General features: G+C 48.4%; 1 long non-coding RNA gene across 1 annotated transcript in view; it reads left to right on the top strand.

Moving 5' to 3' along the window:
- LOC137564295 (uncharacterized) overlaps positions 1 to 14591 on the top strand; it is a 44594-nt gene extending 30003 nt beyond the window's left edge. Inside the window, exons 3-4 of the long non-coding RNA XR_011030569.1 lie at positions 11981 to 12063; positions 14070 to 14591. This is a non-coding gene — a long non-coding RNA (uncharacterized lncRNA). The remainder of the gene's footprint in view (positions 1 to 11980; positions 12064 to 14069) is intronic.
- Positions 14592 to 15293: the final 702 nt, after the last annotated feature.

Raw genomic sequence — 15293 nt, 5'->3', positions numbered from 1 at the left:
AATGAGACGTTACTCACCCGCCTCTCTGCATTCCACTGACCAGATCTCCCTTCAGTCAGGGGCACCACTAGCTACTTAATACCAGTGCTGTGGAGTCGGTACAAAAATCTTTCGACTCCGACTCCTCAGTTTATGAAACCACGACTCCGACTCCGGGTACCCAAAATGGCTCCGACTCCTTAATCTAATACTTCACAGGGCTGTGGATTTTGTACAAAAATCATCCGACTCCGACTCCCGACTCCTCAGTTTATAAAAACAACGACTCCGGGTGCCCAAAATTGTCTCGACTCCAACTCCGACTCCACAGCCCTGCTTAATACTGAGAGTACCTCTGGCTACCTAATGCTAAAGAACACCTGTAGCTACCTATGACGGGCAAGGGAAGTAAGGGAGTAGTGACCGCTGGGCCAGCCAGCACACTTGTGGTGCGATTTGGCGGGTGTTTGTAGCTTCATGGAGGGTGAAGTCTAGGGTGCCAGGCCGGCATGATCGATCAGCTGAATCCGAGCTTGGGAGGAGTTATACTTCACTGGGGGGTGGGGAGGATGGCAGCTACCGTGCTTAGATGAAACTCTATGAAGAGGGGCTGTCTTTCTGCCGCCCGTGCCGATCGCTAACAAGAGCCCTGCTGGTGGATGCGAGCAGCTGACAGGCGGTGAGAAAGAGCCTTAACTTGGGAAGTTGGAACTTCTGTATTTCTACTGTATCTATTCTACTGAAGTAAAATAACTTTTCAACGCTTTGCAATTGAAAAAGTTCCAAGAAGTAAGTGAAAAAGTACTGTCAAAAATTATTCTGAGTATTTTCTTGCTTGCTGTTGGCTTAAATGACATTTTATTTACAAGGTGTGAAAATATCACCTTGCAGAAAACTCAAGAGAAAAAGTGAATTGAATAAGAGCCGCAGTGTTTTCAGTAGAAGTGTTGTTTGCAGCAGTATCTCAAAGCCTACAGCTGAAAAGTCTGCTTTTAAATTCTGGACATGTGATACCCCAATAGATAACAAGTGATATGCATAGGGCTGCTCCTGAGTGACTGAGCAAAATTATTCTGTTCAATGAACTTTCAGGCTACTTACACACCAAGACGTTGCGTTTTAGGGGACGTTATGGTCGCATAACGTGCCCCTAACGCAACGCATGGTGGTGCGGGAGAGGACGGTAGAGTGAGCCGCGTTAGGCGGCTCTATCCGCATAAGGTCTCCCAGGGTGGCGCTGATTGGCCGGCGGGACCACGTGATATCACGTGGTCCCGCCGGCCAATTAGCGGCCGCCAGTGCAGTGCATATTAAGTAGCCATGTGCGCGGCTACTGTAGCGGCATCTCCCCGCCTCCTCTCCGCCCCCCACTGAGCATGCGCAAACAGTCTAACGCGGCTAAAGCCGCTAGAACGCACACCATGCTGCACTTTCACTACAACTTGCAGCGTTACATGTAACGCAACGTGGGCAGTGTGAACAGCCCACTTGTGTTACATTGCTGTGCGTTGGGGGAGCGTTACAGGCTGCACTAACGTGCGCCTGTAACGTCCCTGTGTGGAAGCAGCCTAACACTGCATTGCTGTGCATTTACCGGCTAAAATGCACTGAAGCATACCTCTATGTAGTGTATGCTTCACTGTACGCGTCACATTGCAGTGTAATGTTGCAACACTGTTATGTTGTGATCCTATTTTTCTGGATGCACAACCGAACATGCACAGTGTGAACATATCCATTCTGTATATGTAGACAAGAGTGGCCAGTATCACAATATTAAAGGACCACTATAGTGAAAAAGGTAAGCAGTTAAAATCTCACATAACTGACAGATTTTGGACTAGTCCATCTCCTCATGGGGGATTCTCAGGGTTTTCTTTGTTTTCAAAAGCATTCTCTGAATGGCAGTTGCTAAGTCTTACTGCCATTAGGCATTGTTCACATCATAAATCGCCAGCGCTATCGCAAGCACTGAGCGATTTATTGAGAGTTTTTTTCTGTACTTTTCCCTGCGCTTTGTGCTTAGAAAAGCTCTTTTCTAAGCGCTTTTGCAGAGCAATTTGCTTTTTCACTTCCTGACTTCAGTGAGGAAGTGAACTCTCTCACCCGGAAATGAATAAATACAATGTTTTTATTCATAAAAGCACTTGGGAAATTGCTATCCAAAGCGCTTTTTCAAGTGCTTTGCGATTTCCCTATACCTTCCATTAAGCAAAAACGTTTAGAAAATGGTACAGGCAGCGCTTTGCTGGGTGAATCGGAATCGAGCCGCTCAGATGTGAGCACTCTCATAGGGAATCATTGTACAAGCGCTTTTAGGGCGATTTTGAAAACCGCCGTCCCGTAAAAAAAAATGTGTAAACCCGCTAGGTGTGAACAAGCCCTAAGGGCTGGAACCCACAGGAGCGCTTTTGGCAGCGTTTTGGCAGCACTGCGATACGCTAGCAGTTTGCCAAAACGCTGGGCTAATGTTAATGGATGGGGCAACTTCCACAGGAGCGTTTGCGTTTCCCAGAAACGCAAACGCAGGACCTGCAGCATTTTGGGAGCGTTAGCGCTTCAATGTAAAGTATTGAAACGCTAGCAGAAACGCTCAGCAAAACCTAAACTGAGCGGTTTTGCTAGCGTTTTGCGGTTCAGCACACTGTAACAAAATGAAAAATAATTCACAGGACCAATCAGGATCAAAACGCAAAACGCTAGGCACCCGCTGGGGAAAAAAATACAATGTTGCAAAACACGACCAAAAACGCGCATGAATCCGCTTGCAAACCGCTCAGACAAAACGCTAGCGGTTGCGTTTTGCGTTTGCGGTTTTCAGTGGGTTCCAGGCCTAATAGTGTGCAAGTGAGTGGGTAGGCTGACTGGTATCTTACTATTTTTGGCAGTTAGCAACTGCCATTCAGAGAATGCTTTTGAAAACAAAGAAAACCCTGAGAATCCCCCATGAGGAGATGGACTTGTACAAAACCCCATTCACACTTAGAAGCAAGGATCGCCGGCGTTTTGCGGGAGTGATTTTTCCGCGATTTCACGTGGAAAAATCACTGGACAGTGCAGCGATTTCTCCGTGATCGTGTCTATCGCTTCTATAGCACTGAAACGCGATCTCTGGGGAATCGCCTGAAAATGGTGCAGGCTACGCATTTGCGTTTCGCATTTTTGGGCGATTTGTGGCAATTAGCGCAAATCTCCCAAGTAAGAACGGGCCCATATGGTTTAACTAAAGTAGCGATTTCAAAAGCGCTAGCGTTTGGCCGAAATCGCCGGCAAAACGCTCAAGTGTGAATGGGGCCTTAGTTCTGTCAAATTTTAATTGCCTACTTTTATGCTGTACAGTATTGGTCCTTTAATTACAAGAAACTTACAAAATAAGTAACCAGTAACTTTAAAATAAAAAGTTCAGCGCTCCTTCTAGATACGTGCCCCACGTAGTTGCCAGCACATTCCATTATAGCACGTGTGCGACTCAGTACGCTGGCAAACACGTGGGGTGCAAATGTGGAAGGAGTGCTGAGACAGTGGCAGGTAAAGTATAACTGCACGGGGCATCGGGGGGCACATTGTAAAATCGGGGGACAGCGGCCAGGGGTTCCCGCTGCGTTCAAGGTTCGCGATTATTACACGCCTTAACCAAAGCGCACCCGATAGATCATGCCGGCCTGACAACTTTCAGCATGTCTGATCAATACATGTGACCAATTGCGGCCCAAAATTGGTTATATCGGGCATGCTTTTGGTGGCACTGTCTCATCTGATTTGGTAATTAATAAATCGGTGGATGCATGGGCACCTTAAAGGGGCACTATGGTGAAAAATTGTAACATTTTAAATATGTGCAAACATTGACAAATAAGAAGTACATTTTTTCAGACTAAAATGAGCCATAAATTACTTTTCTCCTATGTTGCTGTCACAGTAGGTAGTAAAAATCTGACAGAAGCGACAGGTTTTGGACTAGTCCATCTCTTCATAGGGGATTCTCAGCATGGCTTTTATTTTTTATAAAAATATTCCCTAAAAAGGACTTAAACCAGGTCATTGGCCAGCTTCCCTGCTCGCTACACAGTTTTTGGGCAGTTGGACAGAGCAACTGCCATTCACTAAGTGCTTTTGAAAATAAATAAATCCCTGAGAATCCCCTATGAAGAGATGGACTAGTCCAAAACCTGTCACTTCTGTCAGATTTTTACTACCTACTGTAAGTAACAGCAACATAGGAGAAAAGTAATTTATGGCTCATTTTACGCTGGAAAAAATGTACTTCTTATTTGTATATGTTGGCACAAGTCCTCCCCTCCCAACCGGAGTGAACAAATATTATAGAATTTACTATAGAGTGTATTAAATAATTTAGAAATAGGATCCAGAGGCTTCCCCCTCTTGGGGCAAGTACTCCCCAGGGGCACCTTTTCCCTTACAGGTTTACTTTGATCTCATCCATTAAGCAGTGTTCCGCAACCCTGTCCTCAAGGCCTACCAACAATGCATGTTTTGTATAAATCCACAGAGGTGCTGCCACCACTAATTACCTCACCTGTGCATGTTTTTGGTGTCCTGTAAAATATGTATTGTTGGTGGGCCTTAAAGGGAACCTAAACTGTGAAGGGTATGGATGTTTCCTTTTCAAATAATACCAGCTGCCTGACTCTCCTGCCGATCCTGTGTCTCTTATACTTTTAGCCACAGCCCCTGAACAGGCATGCAGATCAGACTGAAGTCAGACTGGATTAGCTGCATGCTTGTTTCAGGTGTGTGATTCAGCCACCACTGCATCCAAAGAGATCAGCAGGACTGCCAGGCAACTGGTATTGTTTAAAAGGAAACATCCATCTCCCTCTCAGTTTAGGTTCCCTTTAAGGACAGGGTCAGGGAACTCTGCATGGAGAGTCTCTGGAGAACATACCAACTTCATTCAGATAGTGTCCTGGCCCACATCCTGTCAGTGGTGGCCGTGGCCTAGCAGTCACTGCACTCAGATTTATCTTCAGCTCACAAATTAAATGAAATATTTGAGAAGTGAACAAGCTGCGTGTTGCTGGGGTAATCTGGTAGCAGTTATCTCCCAGGCGTTTGCCCGCAGTCGCGGTGAGAAATGTAGGCCGCGTTTTTCCTCCCTGCTCATAGTGTCTTGCTAGGAATCCCCCTTTCCATTGTCTGGTGATCCCTTCCAGACAGGCCTCTTGCTGCAGAGGAAGCGGTGAGGGGGCTCAGGATAAATATATATATACACGCCGGCCGGGGAAAGAAAGGCGTCTTTTGTTCAGAGCTCGCACACCAGACTTCCCTCGTTGCAGTGGCTGCAGATAGCCGGGAAAGATTAGAGGAGGCCGAACGTTGGCGGCGGACAAAGACGCGCTGTGTCAGGGAGCCCTGTGTTTGCCTTGCACAGTGCAGGCCCTCCTAGCTGCTCGCAGCTCGTTCGAGGGGACACGTCGGGTGAGGAGAGTAAAGCTGAATACTCACCACCAGATGGGTCCGGCGATGTCCCCTTGACGACGGTCGATAAGTGACGCCTCTTCCTGCACGTGACATTACACGACGGGCGCAAACAGGAAGTCAAGCGATTGTGTTACTTTGAGTGGAGTCATTGGGAATCTTAAAGATCTGATCCGCCGTGATTGTCGAAGTGACGTTCGCCTGATCTTGCGCCTGTACCCATGTTGCGATGTCATGTAAATGACCACTCGTTGCTCAAAACAATCGCCGGCCATCTGTAAAATCATCAGGAAAATTGCAACATGGAAACATACTCACCTCGCGACGCAGAAAGATCAATCCAGCGATGTCTCCCTGACGACGAGGGCTCCCTGATCGCTTTACTTTGCACGGGAGTCGTGAGGGATCTTAAAGATCTGTTGTGATGATTGTTAGCGCCACGCCACACTAAGCAACGTCCTCGTGATCGTGCACCTGTACCCACGGCACAAGATTGCGGAAACGACTGATCATCACTCAAAAAATCCCGGTCGTCTGGAAAATCGTCAAAAAAATCGTCAGGTGGGTATGGGCCTGAACAAAACGAGGACACTCTGCGAGTTTGCTGGTCCGTTCAGATTTCAGAAGGTGCTGAAATTGAGGCCTTGCGTATGTCACTGGTGAGGACACCTCCATCACTCACATATGAAACACATATGAATTTCTGATTCAATTAGCAAAACATAATTATTGTAATAATATACATAGAGGGACATTAAAAGAGGAACTCCAATGAAAATAATGTAATAAAAAAGTGCTTCATTTTTACATAACTGCATAAATTATTTAGTCAGTGTTTGCCCAATGTAAAAATCTTTCCTCTCCCTGATTTACATTCTGACATCATATGACATTTTTACTGCTGGCAGGTGATGTCAGTGGAAGGGAGATGCTGCTTGCTTTTTTGGCATTTGGAAACAGCTGTAAACAGCTGTTATTTCCCACAATGCAACAAGGCTCCCACAGTGTGATGTCAGAACCATGGGCCTGACATCACACTGTGGGAGGGGTTTCACCTGAAAATCAGCCATACAGACCCCCCTGATGATCCGTTTGTGAAAAGGAAAAGATTTCTCATGGGAAAGGGGGTATCGGCTGATCTTGCTGATGCCATGGTCATTCGTTACAAGCACTTTTATTGGTGTACTAACCACCAGCGACGAAAACACGCACGGAAGCATGCACAGCGGGTGATCGGGGCGAGGTAAGTATATCTATGCCCAGGAGCTAAGATTCATTCTCAAGGGGGTGTAGATATACTGTCACAGTTACAATAAGTGTAAAAGAGGCTTGGGGGGGGGACCCCAAAACGTTCTATCTTCTTAAAATAAGTATAAATAACTTATTACTTGGTATATATTATAAGTATACCACAGGAAAATGTAGTTGTGAATTGTAGTTTTTTTAAATAGATTTTCTCAAAAACTACAATGTGTTTTTATTAAAAAGCAAAACAATTTTGACTTGTTTCCAGGCAATCAGATTTCGCATTTTCACGTACTTAAAGAGACACTGAAGTCTCCTAAAAATCATGTTTTTATTTAAAAAATGTGTTTAACATGTTAGCCCTACCTAAACCGGCACATCCCCGCCACTGAAATCTAACTAAATCCCCCCCTAACTCCCCCCTCCCTCTCCCCCGCAAAATCCACGACTTTATTAGTCGTGGATTTTGCTGCTGTTGGAGGCAGAGCTTTCAGCCGCAGCTCTGCCTCCATTCGTGTCCATCAGCGGCGGATCTCCGCCTCTCCCCCGCCCCTCTCATTGAAGGAAGACTGAGAGGGGCGGGGAGAGGCGGCGACTCGGGCTGATAGACGCAAATGGAGGCAGAGCTGCGGCTCATAGCTCTGCCTCTCACGGAAGCGATGCCAGGATTGCCCCTCGGGGAGTTAGGGGGGGATTTAGTTAGATAACAGTAGCGGGGATGCGGCGGTTTAGGTAGGGCAGTAATGTTAAACATATTTTTTAAATAAGAACAGGATTTTCACGAGACTTCAGAGTCTCTTTAAAGGGATACTGTAGGGGGGTCGGGGGAAAATGAGCTGAACTTACCCGGGGCTTCTAATGGTCCCCCGCAGACATCCTGTGTTGGCGCAGCCACTCCCCAATGCTCCGGCCCCGCCTCCGGTTCACTTCTGGAATTTCTGACTTTAAAGTCAGAAAACCACTGCGCCTGCGTTGCCGTGTCCTCGCTCCCGCTGATGTCACCAGGAGTGTACTGCGCAGACACAGACCATACTGGGCCTGCGCTGTGCGCTCTTGATGACATCAGCGGGATCGAGGACACGGCAACGCAGGCGCAGTGGTTTTCTGACTTTAAAGTCAGAAATTCCAGAAGTGAACCGGAGGCGGGGCCGGAGCATCGGTGAGCTGCTGCGCGGGCACAGGATGTCTGCGGGGGACCATTAGAAGCCCCGGGTAAGTTCAGCTAATTTTCCCCCGACCCCCCTACAGTATCCCTTTAAGTGTAATTGTGAAATTACAGGAACGTAATTACGGTTATGCTCAAAATCAATTATTTGCTGAAAATTCTGTATTATGATTTCGTACAGTAATTGCAATTTTTTTATGTGAAATTACAATTACCGGTATGTGAAATTTGAGCTCAACTCTAGTCGAGAAGCTATAGCCTCACCACAGGTCTGTATGCCAGGAGACTTGGGCACAGGATACAGCCGATACGGCTTATCCTGCTCCTGCACAAGTTCCCGGCTGTGTTAAATACTATTCCCCCTCCAGGACGCCATGGATAGTGGGGAATGAAATAGTTTGGCTTCCAGCAATTGCTGGCGGCTGAAATATAGTGTTTTATAAGTAACTTTAGCTCCGTTTTCTGACGGCACTGAAGTTACTCACTGTGCGCCGCTATAGATGTAATTCCTATTATGGCCTATGGTGGCGCCCAAGTCTCCTGCGCTGGAATGAAAGTGTTCGGGTCTGTACAGCTCTCGGTCCCGACCTGTCACCAGAGGGATTGAATCCCAATTCCTGTGGGTGACATTTTTCTTGCATGTGTACACAGGTTTGGGGAGTCCCTGACAATAGGTGCTGTAGGTGAACACAGCTGGGGATTTGGATGCAGAGATCTCGCCACCAGAGTCCCTCAGACACAGGAGAAGATATTGATGTTACATACATTTAATTATACAAATCTGCACATTGGGCCAAAAAGAAGGACAGTAGCAGATGACAGAGGGACATGAAGACTGACTCGCCTCCAAAAGAATGGCAGTAATAGCTATGGACTGAGATACCAGTTTTGGTGGAGTGCTTCTTTAAGACGCGTCAGAAGGTAAAGATAATTGGGGGGACGGTAGCTGTGATTGGGCGCACATCCCGGACACCATGCAGACAAGTGATGTCATGAATTCTTCAGGCAGACTGATAGACAGGAGGACGCATTGTGGAAACTATGAGTCAGGGCAGTGACATCATCACACTAGGTCTGGTGAATGGCTGGAGATATGGCGGTTCTGCTGCCGCTGCCCTGCACATATATTTTAGTTCAGTCACCTGTAAGGCTAATGGACATTAGATGAAACTGGGGAGACCTCAAAGCACGCCTAAAATATAAGGCTCAGACTGTGTGAATTTGCAAAAAACGCATTCACCACACCAGGGCCGGTCCTGGACTTTCTGCTGCCTGAGGCAAAGATCGTGAAGGCGCCCCCCGGGCCCCAGGCACCCCCCCTCCGGGCACTCTTACCCTCCTCCCCACCCACGGTCATTCATCCTCACCACTCACGGGCACCCTTATCCTCCTCCCCACCCACGGCCATCCTCACCCTCCTCACCACCCACAGGCACCCTTACCCTCCTCCCCACCCACGGCCATCCTCACCACCCACGGGCACCCTTATCCTCCTCCCCACCCACGGCCATCCTCACCACCCACGGGCACCCTTACCCTCCTCCCCAGCCACGGCCATCCTCATCCTCCTCCACGGCCATCCTCCTCCCCAGCCACGGCCATCCTCCTCCCCAGCCACGGCACTCCTCATCCTCCTCCCCAGCCACACTCATCCTCCTCCCCAGCCACGGCCATACTCATCCTCCTCCCCAGCCACGGCCACACTCATCCTCCTCCCCAGCCACGGCCATACTCATCCTCCTCCCCAGCCACGGCCATACTCATCCTCCTCCCCAGCCACACTCATCCTCCTCCCCAGCCGTGGCCATCCTCATCCTCCTCCCCAGCCACACTCATCCTCCTCCTCAGCCACGGCCATACTCATCCTCCTCCCCAGCCACGGCCATACTCATCCTCTTCCCCAGCCACGGCCATACTCATCCTCCTCCCCAGCCACAGACACCCTTAGCCTCCTCCCCACCCACGGGCACTATCACCCTCCTCCCCACCCACAGCAGGCACCCTTACCCTCCTCCCCAACCATTCCAAATAAATGTACCACCTCACCCACCAGTCAGTCTGACTGACTACATTACAAAACATTAAAATACAAAATAGGAATCCGACCCGACCCCACCGCTAAGAGCAGCCAGAGCTAGGGGCAGCCGCAGCAAAGTGACTCACCGGGGATGGTGGGGTCCGGCGACAATGATGGCAGAGGGCAGGCCAGGCGTCGGGCACGAGCCAGGCAGCATCCATCTTGTGCCGGCGGGCAGAGGACAGCGAGCTTGCTCCTCCATCTCTCTCTGGAGCCGGGCAAGGCCGGGGGGCGGGCTCATCATTGTCACGGGCGGCAGCACTCAGTGACCATGCCGATCATGGCGCAGCGGGCGGAGGCAGCGTGACTCCAGTTACTTCCGTTCCCGCCCGGATTCTGCAGACGGAGGGGAGGCAGTGCAGCGGTGCAGCCAGGACAGCCTCACAGAGGCCTAGTAGGCGGCGCCGCGGCAGAGCTCGCCTCGGAAGTCCGGCGGCATGGTGAGTGGGCGAGGGCGGCACGTCACGCAAGTGGCAGGGCTGGCGCCGCCGCTATGACACTGTGCACACAGGCAGCCAGGGCCACCAGGGTCACTCACCGATTTGGTGTGCTGCGTGCTGCCACTGCCAGGCAGGGGAGACTTCACTGCAGCACTTGAGGCGGGCGGCGGTAGCCGGTAAGTGACACTCCAGTCTCTCCTGAGGGCGGCAAGAATCAGGCGCAGGCACTTCCTCTTAATGCCTGGTGCCGCCCCTCCACTTCCTGCCGCCTGATGAACCCGCCTCATGGGCGGGCCGGCCCTGCACCACACATACAGTGAATGTCAATGGAGAGTCAAACTGCTGTTTGAGAATTGCAAAATTCCCTTTGTGTTTTCGAATGCATGTGAAAGAACGCACGTGAAACAATGCAAAGAAACGTGTCCAGAACATTTGCATGCAAACTTTTTTTGTCTTAAAGTGGATCTGAACTCAGAACTATCTCTCTGCTCTAAAAGATACACAACAGAAAAATAACCTTTAAAGAAAAACATTTTATTATTACAGCTGATACAAATCCTACAATAGATCTGCACTGTTTCTACTTTACTGATTTATGGAAGCAGACATATTGTTAACATCCTGTATTTTCAAATGAGCTTACCTGTCATGTTACACAGGGGAGAGATCAAATTACAACTTGAAATTAGACACAAATTGGGGGGGGGGGGGGGGATTAAACAGGCAAAACTCTAAATACATATAGGGTGCATTTCTTTATGTTTTCCTTCTGTCCTGTGCAAGAGTTCAGGTCCACTTTAATTGCTGCAATATTTTGCACACAAAACATAAATACTCGTACCAACCATCATAAAGGCTCATACCAATATTTGTGAATCAAGAGAGGATAATTCCTGGTCGGTACTGGAACACCAGGGTCACCTAACAAAGAAGAGAGACCAGGAGCCCAATGGTGGCGTATAGCCAGAGTGTTACGGCATTATAATTTATGATCAGAATTCACCTGAAGAAGCAGACAGGATCCCATGAAATGTGTTGTCCTTTTTAGTGCTTAAAGGTAACCTGAACTGACTTAACAAAAAGAGGTTCACTTACCTGGGGCTTCTGCCAGCCCCCTGTAGCCGCCCTGTGCTCGGGCCATCACGGAACAATCCTCTGGTACCCCGCCACAGCTAAGTTTTGTTATCACAGACTTGCTAGTCAATGGCTACTGCGCCTGCGCGGCCCTCGCTGCACACGTCCTCGTTCGCGCTCTCGTCACCGGGAGCATCCTGCGCAGGCGCAGTATGAGGTTTTCTCGTACTGTGCCTGCGCAGGACGCTCCCAGCGACGGAGGAGCATTAGTTTTAGTTGGGGCGCGGTGCGGTAATCGCATTGCAGAGCTCCAATGGAAACAGGCCCCTAGTAAAAATCTTTCCAGTAATACTGGCCTCATTTTTCAGGCGATGTAAGACCAACACTGCATCTGTTTACAACGTGAGAGGGCTATGGAGGCTGCGTTTTATATATGCTGGGCAACTGACAATGTCTTTGCTAATATTTGTACATAACCTTTGAGCAGATCTATTGGTTTTACTGCATACATTTGCATGCTCATAAACTTGTTTTTATCATTTTTCTTTCTCTTGCATGCAGGTTGTGGCACAGTGTGGACAGATTCAGGATTAGAATAAACCTACAGTCCCTATCTTTCTTATGATTTTCCCTTTCTTATACAGGTAATTATGTACTTACTGAACAGAACCTAGTCAGAGTTTGCCACACACGATTTTGTTTATGATTTTTAATGAATTTTATTCACTTCTTCCTTTTTCTAAATAAAAGGTTTTGAACCAGTCCATCTCCTCTTGGGGTATTTTCAGTGTTTCCTTCAGGCCTCTTTTCCATATATGGCTGAACTGCTCATTGGTCGAGCTTCAGCCGTATTACTGCCGGCCACAAGTGCCATTCGGCTGCAATTACATGCAGTCAAATGGCATTGTTTAGTAACACCAAGGCATTACCTGGTGTTGAAAAACACCTCTTGTGGCATCTGAGCAGGGGTTCTAACATCACGCTTGTCAAGCGCTGACAGGCAGAAAACGCTTCCAATAAGTCAAAAAAGTCTCATGTCGTCTGTCCGCTGCCCATGACGAGCGATAGTAAGCACCTGGCCGGTGGAGATGAGCAGCTGACAGGTGGTGACTTCACCGCCTGTCAGCTTTTCATGGAAATTTATTATTCACATAAATTCTCCCTGGAAAGGATCCATATATAGATGTCAGCCAACGTCTCATTTGCACCTTTCTTGCAGTGGGCCTGAGTAACTGGCGTTCAGTAAGGCCTTGTTCACATTATAAATCGCAAGCGCTGAGCGATGTATTGAGCTATTTTGAAAGTGCTTTTCTAAGCACTTTTTTAGAGCAGTTTGCGCTTAGAAAAGCGATTTTCTAAGAGATTTTGTGTAGCAATGTTTTTTTCACTTCCTGACGTCAGTCAGGAAGTAAACTCTTTGCCCTCAGGAAATCGCTTTTTTACCTCCTTGCCGGTTATCCCAAGCTCAGCTCGGGGTAACCTGCGCTGGAGGATTTCTCAGGCCCCGCTGGGCCGATTTGCATATTTTTTTTTTGTTACAAGCAGCTAGCACTTTGCTAGCTGCTTGTAACTTCCGATCCGCCGCAATCCGCCACGCCGAGCCCCCCCCCCGACCCCTGCGCAGCCTGGCCAATCAGGGCCAGGCAGCGCTGAGGGGTGGATCGGGATTCCCGATGACGTTGATGCCATGGCGACCAGGGAAGCCCAGCAGGAAATCTCGTTCTGAACGGGATTTCCTGCTTACTCCGATTGCCGGAAGCGATCGGAGTGGCTGCAGAGCTGCCGCTGCTCAGCGGCTATCATGTAGCGAGCCCTAGCTCGCTACATGATTTAAAAAAAAAAAAGTGCTGCGCTGCCTCCTTGCTGGGGGACTTAGACCGGCAAGGAAGTTAAAGCGCTTTTTCAAACGCCTAGGGATTTTCCTATCTTTTCTATTGAATCGCTCAGAAAATGGTGCGAGACCCGCGTTTGTGATTGGATAGAAAGCTCATCGCTCATGTGAGAACACTCACATAGAGCAACATTGCAGAAGCGCTTTTATGGCGCTTTTTAAAATCGCCAGCGCTTAACAAGTGAAAACGCTCTTAGGGCTTGATTCAGTAAACGGTGCTAACCTACTTGGCACGCCTAAAGACTTTAGGCGTGTTAACCAGGGTGCTAAGTAGGTTAGCACCGCTTCTAAAATCAGATCGCGCGCAAAGTTCCGCGCGCAAATCTTTGCGCGTGTTAAATCCAGTGCGTGCGAAACGTTACATAGATGTGAATGGGCACCTCGCGCGCACCGTGCTGTGTGCGCGCAAAGTTTTGCACGCATGTCTTTGCACACAATCTGAGTTTAACACGCCCAAACTGAGTTTAGGCGTGATAATGGCCTTTTCAGAAGCGTGCTAACAGTTAGCACCGCTTACTGAATCAAACCCTTAGTGTGAACAAGCCCTAAGGGTTTTTGAGAATGAAAAATTCCTGAGAATCCCCCATGTGGTGATGGACATGCCCAAACCCTGTCATTTATGACATTTTTACTGCCTACTGTAAGGGACAGGAACATAGGAAAAAAGTAACGTATAGTCAATTTTACTCTGAGAGAGTTGTACATTTTTTGTGTATACAAATAATACTGTCTATGTATTTTCAATTTTTTTCACGATAGCTGCATGCCATTTCCAGGCAACACTACCTACCAGAGGCGTACGTATCAATGTGTCCTGTGGATGGAGGGACCCCCTGTAGGGCTGCGGGGCGGTGGTGGGGGAGGCAGCCTCTGGAGCCCGGCGTATGGTGGAATGGTTGCTGGGAGATGAATGTATAGCAACCATGCACAGAAATGGTACAATCAGATGGAAACAGCAGGAAATGAGCATGAAATCGGCTGTAAAAAGTGACATTTCCCGAGGCTCTGTCAGGCTGCTGGGAATTCTGAGGGACTGTTCGATATGAGGAGGTAAAACATCTTCTGTCTATGAATAATCATTACCTGGAAATTCTTTCCCATCCACCGCTGTTCCATGGCCACAAGAAGCCCATGTGCTGTCTCCTATCCACACCTATGGGGAGAGATTCCAGCCCCAAAAACTGGGCCATGTGGTTATTTCCTGCATTTAAAGGATACCTGAGGTGACATGTGACATGATGAGATAGACATGGGTATGTACAGTGCCTAGCACACAAATAACTCTGCTGTGTTCCTTTTTTTCTTTCTCTGCCTAACACAGGTGTCGGGAACCTATGGCTCGGGAGCCAGATGTGGCTCTTTTGATGGCTACATCTGGCTCACAGACAAATCAGTAGGGGTTGATTCACTAAGCTACACCCCTCAAGCAGCGCTGCTTAGTGTGGCAGAGCAAGTACAATTTTCACTGCTGTAGCATGCACTACTAACTTACTTGCGCTACCCCAAAACAAACAGCTGCCCCAGTTGTCCTTCTCTGGACCCTGTCAGGTCAGTGACTTTGTAGGATGAGATCCCTGCACTTTGATTAGCCCAACAGGCTGCCTGTCACTTGGCCGAAGTGCAGGGATCTTGTCCTACAAAGTGAATCAACTCCCAAGTCAGCTAGCTAATTGTACAAGCTGTTAGTCTGTATTTCTCCTGTCTGGCTCTCTGGGAAATTGCTAATGTTGCTGAAACCCAAGAGAAGCTGAAGACGTGTCTGACACTTCTGCTGCCCGGTGGATCAACTGTATACACATCACCATGTCAACAGGGGTGTGAGCCCATACAACATATTGTATGGCTCTCATGGAATTACATTTTAAAATATGTGGCGTTTATGGCTCTCTCAGCCAAAAAGGTTCCTGACCCCTGGCCTGAAAGAGACAGGAAGTGACTACAGTGTGACCCTCACTGATAAGAAATTACAACTATAAAACACTA

The sequence above is a fragment of the Hyperolius riggenbachi genome, chromosome 3 (genome assembly GCF_040937935.1).
Source record: "Hyperolius riggenbachi isolate aHypRig1 chromosome 3, aHypRig1.pri, whole genome shotgun sequence".
Taxonomy (NCBI): Eukaryota; Metazoa; Chordata; class Amphibia; order Anura; family Hyperoliidae; genus Hyperolius; species Hyperolius riggenbachi.
The sequence above is the reverse complement of the archived record's forward strand: the minus strand, read 5'-3'. Positions and strand labels throughout refer to the sequence as shown.